Genomic DNA, 9,034 nt, shown 5'->3' with positions numbered 1-9,034 from the left:
TAATAAGGGGATCCATAGATCGAGTTAATGCAACCTTAGGGCGTTAATTAGAAAGAGATTTCAATTATTCAAACTAGGGTTAGACGTTGTTAGTCTCGAGAGAGATAATAATATAACTTAGGGATCTCTACGGAATAAGTTGAATGGATAAATCGTCCGATTCAGAGTCATAACAAGTGAAGTCTAAGTGGATTTTTCCTTAGGTATTTGTCTTAATCAATCAAGTTTTCCAAAAAGTATTTTCCCCAAATTTCTTTTCTGTGATTTTTTAGTTTAATTAATTAGTTAGATAAACAAAAACCTTTTATTTTTTTAGGCTAGATAATAAAAAGAAAGTTGATACTAGTACTTTTAGTTCCTTTGGGTTTGATAATCTGGCCTTGCTAAAGCTATACTATTGTTCGATAGGTACAGTTGCCTTCATCGTGATAATAGTTAGGTTCAAGAACAATTCATTATAAATAATTAAAACCTATCACGAATATCACGTATCAAGTTTTTGGCACCGTTGCCGAGGAACTAAGATATTATGAACACTCGATTTTTATTACTTTAGCCATTTTACTTTTATTGCAATTTAAATTTTTATTTTCTTTTCTAACTCTTCATTTATTTTCTTCTGACAGGTTTTTCTAGTTTATGACCATGAGAAACCCGTTAGGACCATTACCATTTGATAGTGAGATCGATTGCACAGTTCATAGAAACCGAAGAGAAATAAGGCGAAGCTTACGTTACACAGAAGAGCAAGACGAAGATACTTCAACCACCACCGAGGAGATGGCTGAAAACCAAGAAAATCCGCTACCTCCTGCGATTGCTGTTAATCAAAATCCTACTCTGCGCACTATGTATGATTATGCTAAATCTTCTTTAACAGGAACTAAATCGAGCATAGTTAGACCTGATATAGCTGCAAATACTTTTGAACTGAAACCTAACACAATTCAAATGATACAACAATTTGTTTAGTTTGATGGTTTGCAGGACGAAGATCCCAACGCTCACTTAGCAAACTTTTTAGAACTATGTGATACATTTAAAATTAATGGCGTTTTTTATGACGCCATTCGCCTTCGGTTATTCCCTTTTTCATTGAGAAACAAAGCTAAACAGTGGTTGAATTCGTTATCGATGGGGTCAATCACTACTTGGGGACAAATGACCGAAAAGTTTTTACTAAAATACTTTTCGCCGGCTAAAACGGCTAAATTACGTAATGATATCTCTTCTTTTGTACAGATGGATTTAGAAACACTCTACGATGCGTGGGAGAGTTATAAGCACCATTTGCGAAGATGCCCTCACCATGGGTTACCACTCTGGCTACAGGTTTAAACCTTTCATAATGGCCTGAATCCTTCGACTCGACAAATGGTTGACGCAGCTGCTGGCGGAACCATCAATAATAAAACACCTGAAGATGCCTATGAATTTATAGAGGAGATGTCACTGAATAACTATCAGTGACAAGTCATGAGGACCAAGCCAACGAAAATAGCCGGTGTTTATAACGTTGATTCGGTCACCATGCTCTCTAATCTTGTAGAACTCTTGAATAAGAAAATTGATGGTTTTCTTAGTTTTTCACAGGTTCACCCAGTAATGCAATGCGAATCAAATGGAGGTGGATCGAGCAATTCAGAATACCCACTTTATGGCCACAACATGGAGAACGAGCAGTTAAATTACATGGGTAATAATCCTCAATCTGAAAACAATCCATATAGCAATACTTACAATGCAGGTTGGGGGAATCACCCAAATTTTTCATGGGGAGGCCAAGGAAATCAGAAACCACCACTCCCTCCAGGCTTTCAGCAACCACCATACCAGAGGAGAAAAAGCCGAACCTTGAGGAGATGCTAACCAAATTCATCTCGGTGTCAGAGACTCATTTTTAGAATACCGAGACGGCACTCAAAAATCAACAAGCATCAATCTAATGGCTCGAAACTCAAATTAGACGGCTCGCCAAGTTGATTTCCAAACAACCACAAGGTAGCCTGCCAAGAAACACTGAATCTAACCCAAGGGAGCAACTCAACGCAATTCCCATTCATGATGAGGAAGGGTTAGTGGCAAAACCAAGGCCAGAACCGATGGTAAGCGAAGGTAAGAATGAGGTAGGCCCAAACAAACAAAAATCAGTAAGTACAGAATATAAACCTCGTGTACCATACCCCAATGCGACAAGGAAAGACCGCTCAGACGAACAATTTGGTAAATTCCTTAAACTTTTAAAGAAACTACATTTTAACCTACCATTTATTGAAGCACTTTCGCAGATGCAGAACGCAGTCAAAATTTTAAAGGAGCTTCTAGCAAATAAACGAAAGTTAGATGAAAGGTCACATGTGAAGCTGAATGTGGTTTGCTCAGCCATTCTTCAGAATAAGCTACCCAACAAACTAAAAGATCCAGGGAGTTTTACGATTCCTTGTTTAATTGGTAGTTTAGATGTTAATAATGCATTGCTTGATCTAGGGGCTAGTATCAATGTTATGCCTTACAAATTGTTTAAGCAACTAGGTCTAGGGAAACCCAAACAAACTAGGATGAACATTCAATTAGCAGATAAAATTGTCAGATTTCCTAGGGGTATCATTGAAGACGTACTCGTTAAAATTGAAAAATTTATATTCCCAGTTGATTTTGTTGTTTTAGACATAGAAGAGGACAGTAATGTTCCTTTAATTTTAGGAAGGCCCTTTTTAGCAACTGCTAGAACAATCATTGACGTTGGCACAGGTGAACTCACACTTCGTGTAGGAGACAAAACAATCAACCTTCAAGCTCGCAACTCGAACAACACATCGAAAATTGAAGGTGATTGTACAAATTATTCTACTAAGATTGATCATACAGTGCAACCTATTTTGTAGGAAATAAGTTCGAAGGACACACATCAGCTATGTTCAAGTCACAACAAAGAATCTACCCATGAAGAATGAAGGTTACAAATTGAGGAGTTAGATGAATGGCTGACATTTAAACCGAGAAAACACGATAAATCGAAACTACGCCAGAACAAGCTCAATGCCTCACCAAATCAACTTCAACTTGGAGACAAAGTACTACTAGATGCAACAGATCCTCTAATCACCACTCCTAAACCGAATGAAGAAACCCTTCTTACGGTAACTAGCATTTTTCCATACGGTACAGTTGAGGTAAATCACCCCAAATTCGGCACGTTCAAGTTAAATAGTACTCGTCTTAAACCTTATGTTGATAAAATTTATAGCAGGGATGAGAAGTGTAACATCCTCGATCCACTATGATCACACACTAGAGAGGTAAGTCGAGCTTAGACTATAAATAAGCGCTTCTCGGGAGGCAACCTGAGCACTAACAATATTAATTTCTTTAAATTTTAGTTTTAACATCTAACATACTAACCGACTCATGGAACACAGGCTTTCTAAAGCACATACGGCCAGGCACATGGGCGTGCCTTAGGCCGTGTGAAAACAAGGCAAAATTTTCCCCAACACGGGATGCGATAAGTCACCACGGCTGTGCGTTAGGACCATGGGCGAACCTACCAAAACAACATGGGTAAGCGACATGCCCGTGTCTTAGAACCATGGTTGAACATGAGAAAATAGCATGGGCATTTGCCACGCCCGTGTCTAGAACCCATGGTCGAACCTGTTAGATTAACACGGGCATGGGCCTACATACACAGGAGTGGGAAAAGCGAACGAAGACAGACACGGCCATGCAACACGGCCGTGTGCACCCATACGGCCAAGGAACATGGGCGTAGGCCAAATGTCAGACACACCCAATTTCAAAATTTGCGAATCACACGGGTAAAAATTGGGGAACACGGGCGTGTCCCTTGGCCGTGTGTCCCAAAATCTATAGATACCCTTCACTATTCATCATCTTCTTCACCCAAAATCCCTAACCCTAGCTACTGCAAGTCCACACGGTCTCCCTGCCACGCCCGTGCGCCACCTCCAACTCCATTTTCGACACCCATTCTCATCTTTTTAGTGCATACCATGTCAAGCTCACGCGGAAAGAAAACTGCCGTTCCCATTTCGAAAAAGAGAAAAGGGGCGTCTTCCTCGGGCCCTACCGCGAAAATTCGCCACCCATACCTCCAATTTCCACCTGACAATCAGGAGGAACTATTCCAAATCCTACGGGACCGACCTTTAGGTGTGGGCCACTGCATTGACTGGACAATGCTTGAACAAGTCCAGTTGGTTGACGATGTACGAGCACTCCTGACAACTGATCCATGGGACCTCTTCTTTGTGATCATCGAGCTGACGTACCTTGAGCTCACACTTGAACTTTGCTCGACATTCCATGTTCAAGACGTCATGACCAACTTTGATGATCCTGGAATAGTCCAGTTCCGTCTCGATAGTTTAGTCCACCAGTTGAGTGTGCCCAAGTTCGGAATAGCTTTGGGCTTGTACACAGAGGAGTTCATGGATGAGAATGACCTCGACACTCTCCGTCGCCACATCCACTACTCTCCCTCAAAGTGTTGGTATGTTTTGGTCCCTGGTTCAGCCACCTACGACCTGAGCCGCTCCAAGGCATCGGCTCCCTCTCCCTCATTGAGGTACCTACACGCCATCTTAGCACACACTTTGACAGGATGTCGAGACAGCACCGGCGTCGTCAACATTCACGATGCCTACTTTCTATGAAGCATGGTGAACGGGCATGTACTTGACCTTGCCTACTTTATTGCCCTCGCCATTCACCACCAGACGGAGCGGCATCGGAGGGGGGTCATCTCCATTGGCCCTTACGTGACTCGACTGGCACGGTACTTCGGGCTCCTCAACACAGTAGCCCAATCATCCTCCCTTACTCTTATTGGCCAGATGTGTAACACCCCTAAGCCATAATCGACATCGGAGTAGGGTTACGAGGCATTACAGACAGACAGAATATTCCAAACCAATTCGGAATCACAAATATGATATAATCATTTTATAAGCAATCATCTCCTAATATGGTCTGGAGACCTAAAATGTAATTTTAAGAGACATTCGAGATTAAACCGAACACATTCATAAAGTTTAGAACTTTTAAAAATTTTCAATTCTATAGAGGTCACACGCCCGTGTGACCAAGCTGTATGCCCCATACGAGCATCAGACACACCCATGTGAACCATCCGTGCCAAAACAGAGCTTATATACTGACTTATTGCCACGGCCAACAGACATGCCCGTGTGCCACGACCGTTTGATTCTTAGCTAGCTACTGACTTAAACCCACGGCCAATAAACACGCCCGTGTGCTATGGCCGTGTGGCACAATGCAGGCTTGGTTTAAGCCAATTTGCCACCCCTTTATGGGTCATTCCTACAAGCAAATTAAACAACATTCATACAAAATATTTAGCCAATTTCATGCTCAAAACATGCTTAATTACAACTATTTCATCATCATTCAACAACTCATTCAAACTATACCAAAACTTAACACAAACATACCATTTGATAGCCAAATTTCATTGCATTACCTATATTTACAATTCAAAACTTAATACATAAACCTTCTAGCCTATACATGTCATACTTTAAAATATTTACACTTTCAAGAGTACCAAAATGAGTTCGATAGTGTAGTGACGATCCTCAACTATCCCTGAGCCTTCAGTAGCTACGATAACTGTAAAACAGGCAAAAATCACATAAAGTAAGCTACAAAGAGCTTAGTAAGCCAAATACAATTGGTGTAACTACTAAAGCATATAAATACAATTCAACCATATAGATTCATAACCATTTCATAGAATAATTCATAAACTTAACCATGCTCCTTTATTTACATTTATGTCATGCTTCATTTCCATGCATATTTCACAGAGACAGAGTTTTTCATATTCATAAATTTAGTACGATACAAATGTACCTGCATAGGTTATACATTTCATATACTCAATCTCAGATTTCATAAGCTATCATCAGATGGGTTAGAAACGATATAGATGCTCATAAATAAGTACAATGCCGACGTCCCGGACGTGGTCTTACATGTAATTCAATATCGATGCCTCTTTCCCAAACAAGGTCTTACACGAAATCAGATACGATACCGATGTCCCAAACATGGTCTTATACGTAAATCTCAATCGAGGCCTGTGTCCCGAACACAGTCTTATACGAATCTCAGACAGATGTCAACTTTTCTTAGAAACATACAGAGCTTTTCAGATATTAACATATTATCATATTTTACTCCAAAGATATTCATCAGGCACTCAAGGCCATCCAATACAGATTACAGTTTATATGTGTAGAATTTATTTCAATTAACTCGTAATTGTAATTTGACTTACCTCGAACGGATTTCGGATAAAACGAGTTGTCTATTTAACTATTTTGGACTTCCCTAGATCTAAGTCCGATTTTATTTTTTTTTCATCTAATACAATACAAATTCAACCATTCAATCATTCATTTCAGTCAATTTAATCCTTATACACATATTTAGGGCACTTTACATTTTAGCCCTTACATTTTCACACTTTGACAATTTAGTCCATTTTTCATAAAATCGCCAATATATAAAATTTCTTTGCAACAAGGGCTAGCTGAATTTTCATGGCTTCTATATAAGCCCATACAACATGTTCAATTCACAATTTAGTCCTTCTAAACCTCATTTTCAAAATTTAACCCAAATAACTCAATTTCATCAAAAACTCAAAGACAAAACTTATGAATAATCTACCAAGCCCTCATAATTCATTCAAAAACATCACAAAACTCATGATATCAACAATGGCATTTCATGAAATCTTTAATAGAAACAGAAATTCAGACATGGGTTTTGAAGAACACGAAGCAACGATCACAGAAACGTAGAAATTATCAAAAACCAAGTTAAAACCGTACCTTAATCAAGCAATCAAAGTGCCAAAACCTAAAATGGCTTTCTCCTTTTTTTTTTCTTTGATTTTTGGTTATATGCATGATAATATGGCCAATTTCATGTTTTCATTTTATTATTATAACATTATATTCGCCTTTTACCATTTTACCCTTACTGACATAACATTAATTTCTACCAACTCATGTCCATATTTGTCCATGCATTAGTACAATGGTCCAATTGACATGCAAAGGCCTTTATTTTAAAAGCCAAGCCAAATAGGTGCTTTAGCATTTAGCATTCAACTTTTACACTTTACGTGATTTAATCCTTTTTCATAATTAAGCATAGAAACAAACAAATTAAATCACAAAAATTTTCACAGATGTAAATTTACATATCACAGACACAAAAAATAATATTAAAATATTTTTTAGACTCGAATTTGTGGTCCTAAAACCACTATTCCGACTAGGGTCAAAACTGGACCGTTACAATTCTCCCTCCTTAGGGATTTTCGTCCCTGAAAATCTTACCGTTAAACAGATTCAGATATTGTTGTCTCATTGAATCTTCAGGCTCCCACTCTTCAGCACCGTGACAATGCCACATCACTTTAACTAGAGGAATTTTATTGTTTCTCAATTCTTTGATCTTACGAGCTAAAATATGGATTGATTTTTCTTCGTAAGTCATATCAGATTGAATCTAAATTTTAGAAGGGGATATCACATGGGACGGGTCAAATCTGTACCGTCGAAGCGTCGATACATGAAATACATTATGTATCTTTTCCAACTCAGATGGTAGCCTCAATCTATAAGCAACCGACCTAACTCGCTCAATGATTTCATATGGTTCGATGAATCTCGGACTCAAATTGCCTTTTCTGCCAAATCGAAACAGTTTCTTCCACAGAGATACTTTCAGAAACACTTTATCACCGATCTCAAATTCAATATCTTTTCGTTTTAAATTTGCATAAGAGTTCTGACAATCAGAAGAAGTTTTCAAACTATCTCGGATTACTTTCACTTTCTGTTCTGTTTCTTTTATCAAATCAATACCGTAAATCTTATTCTCACTGAGCTCAGCCCAGTATAACGGAGTTCTACACTTTTTACCGTATAAGGCTTCGACGGTGCCATTTTGATGCTCAATTGAAAGCTATTATTATAAGCAAATTCAATCAGAGATAGATACTGTTCCCATGTATCTTCAAACTCAAGAATGCAACATCTCAACATATCCTCGAGTATCTGAATAATCCGTTCTAATTGACCATCTGTTTGCAGATGAAAAGCAGTGCTAAAATGCAATTTAGTATCCAGAGCATCTTGTAATTTCTTCCAGAATCGCGACGTAAATATCGGGTCTCTATTTGACACTATCGATAATAGCACACCATGCAATCTCACAATATCAGAAATATACAACTCAGCTAGCTTATCAAGTGAATAATCAAACCGAATCGGAATAAAATGAGCTGATTTTGTCAAACGATTAAATACAACCCAAATTGCATCTTTCTTTTTCGGAGACAGAGGCAAACCCAAAACAAAATCCATGGTCACTCGATCCCATTCCCATTCCGAAATCATAATCGGTTGTAATAATCCAGATGGCACCTGATGCTCAGCTTTAACTTACTGACAGATTAAACATCTCAAAACAAAGTCAGAAATATCTCTTTTCATTCCCGGCCACCAATATAGTTGTTTCAAATCGTTATACATTTTCATACTTTCTGGATGTATAGAAAATCTACTACTGTGAGCTTCACTCAAAATCGTTTGAATAAAACTCGGATTTCTTGGAACAGAAAGTCTATTTCTAAACCTCAGACAATCATCATCATCTATTCGAAATTCAGAATTAGAATTACATTGAGTTTGTTTAGCCATAATCTCATTATCAACCTTCTGAGCTTCGATAATCTGTTGTAAAAACAAAGGTCTCGCTTTTAATTCAGCTAAAACTGAACCATCATCAGACAGAACTAAATGAGTATTCATTGCAAATAACAATTTTTGACTCAAAGCATCAGCAGCCACATTTGCTTTTCTTGGGTGATAATCAATCACAAGTTCGTAGTCTTTTAGCAGTTCTAACCATCTTTTCTGTCGTAAATTCAAATCTTTTTGCGTCATTAAATATTTCAGACTTTTATGATCAA

At 38.3% G+C, this 9,034-nt stretch overlaps 1 non-coding gene across 1 annotated transcript; it reads right to left on the bottom strand.

Annotated features, from left to right (window-relative positions):
- Positions 1-1,209: 1,209 nt before the first annotated feature.
- Positions 1,210-1,316, bottom strand: LOC128286252 (small nucleolar RNA R71). Its single transcript, XR_008276795.1, has one exon. It is a non-coding gene; the product is annotated as a small nucleolar RNA R71 (small nucleolar RNA).
- Positions 1,317-9,034: the final 7,718 nt, after the last annotated feature.

The sequence above is a fragment of the Gossypium arboreum genome, chromosome 12, assembly GCF_025698485.1.
Source record: "Gossypium arboreum isolate Shixiya-1 chromosome 12, ASM2569848v2, whole genome shotgun sequence".
Lineage (NCBI taxonomy): Eukaryota > Viridiplantae > Streptophyta > Magnoliopsida > Malvales > Malvaceae > Gossypium > Gossypium arboreum.
This window is presented reverse-complemented; position numbering and strand designations above follow the sequence as displayed.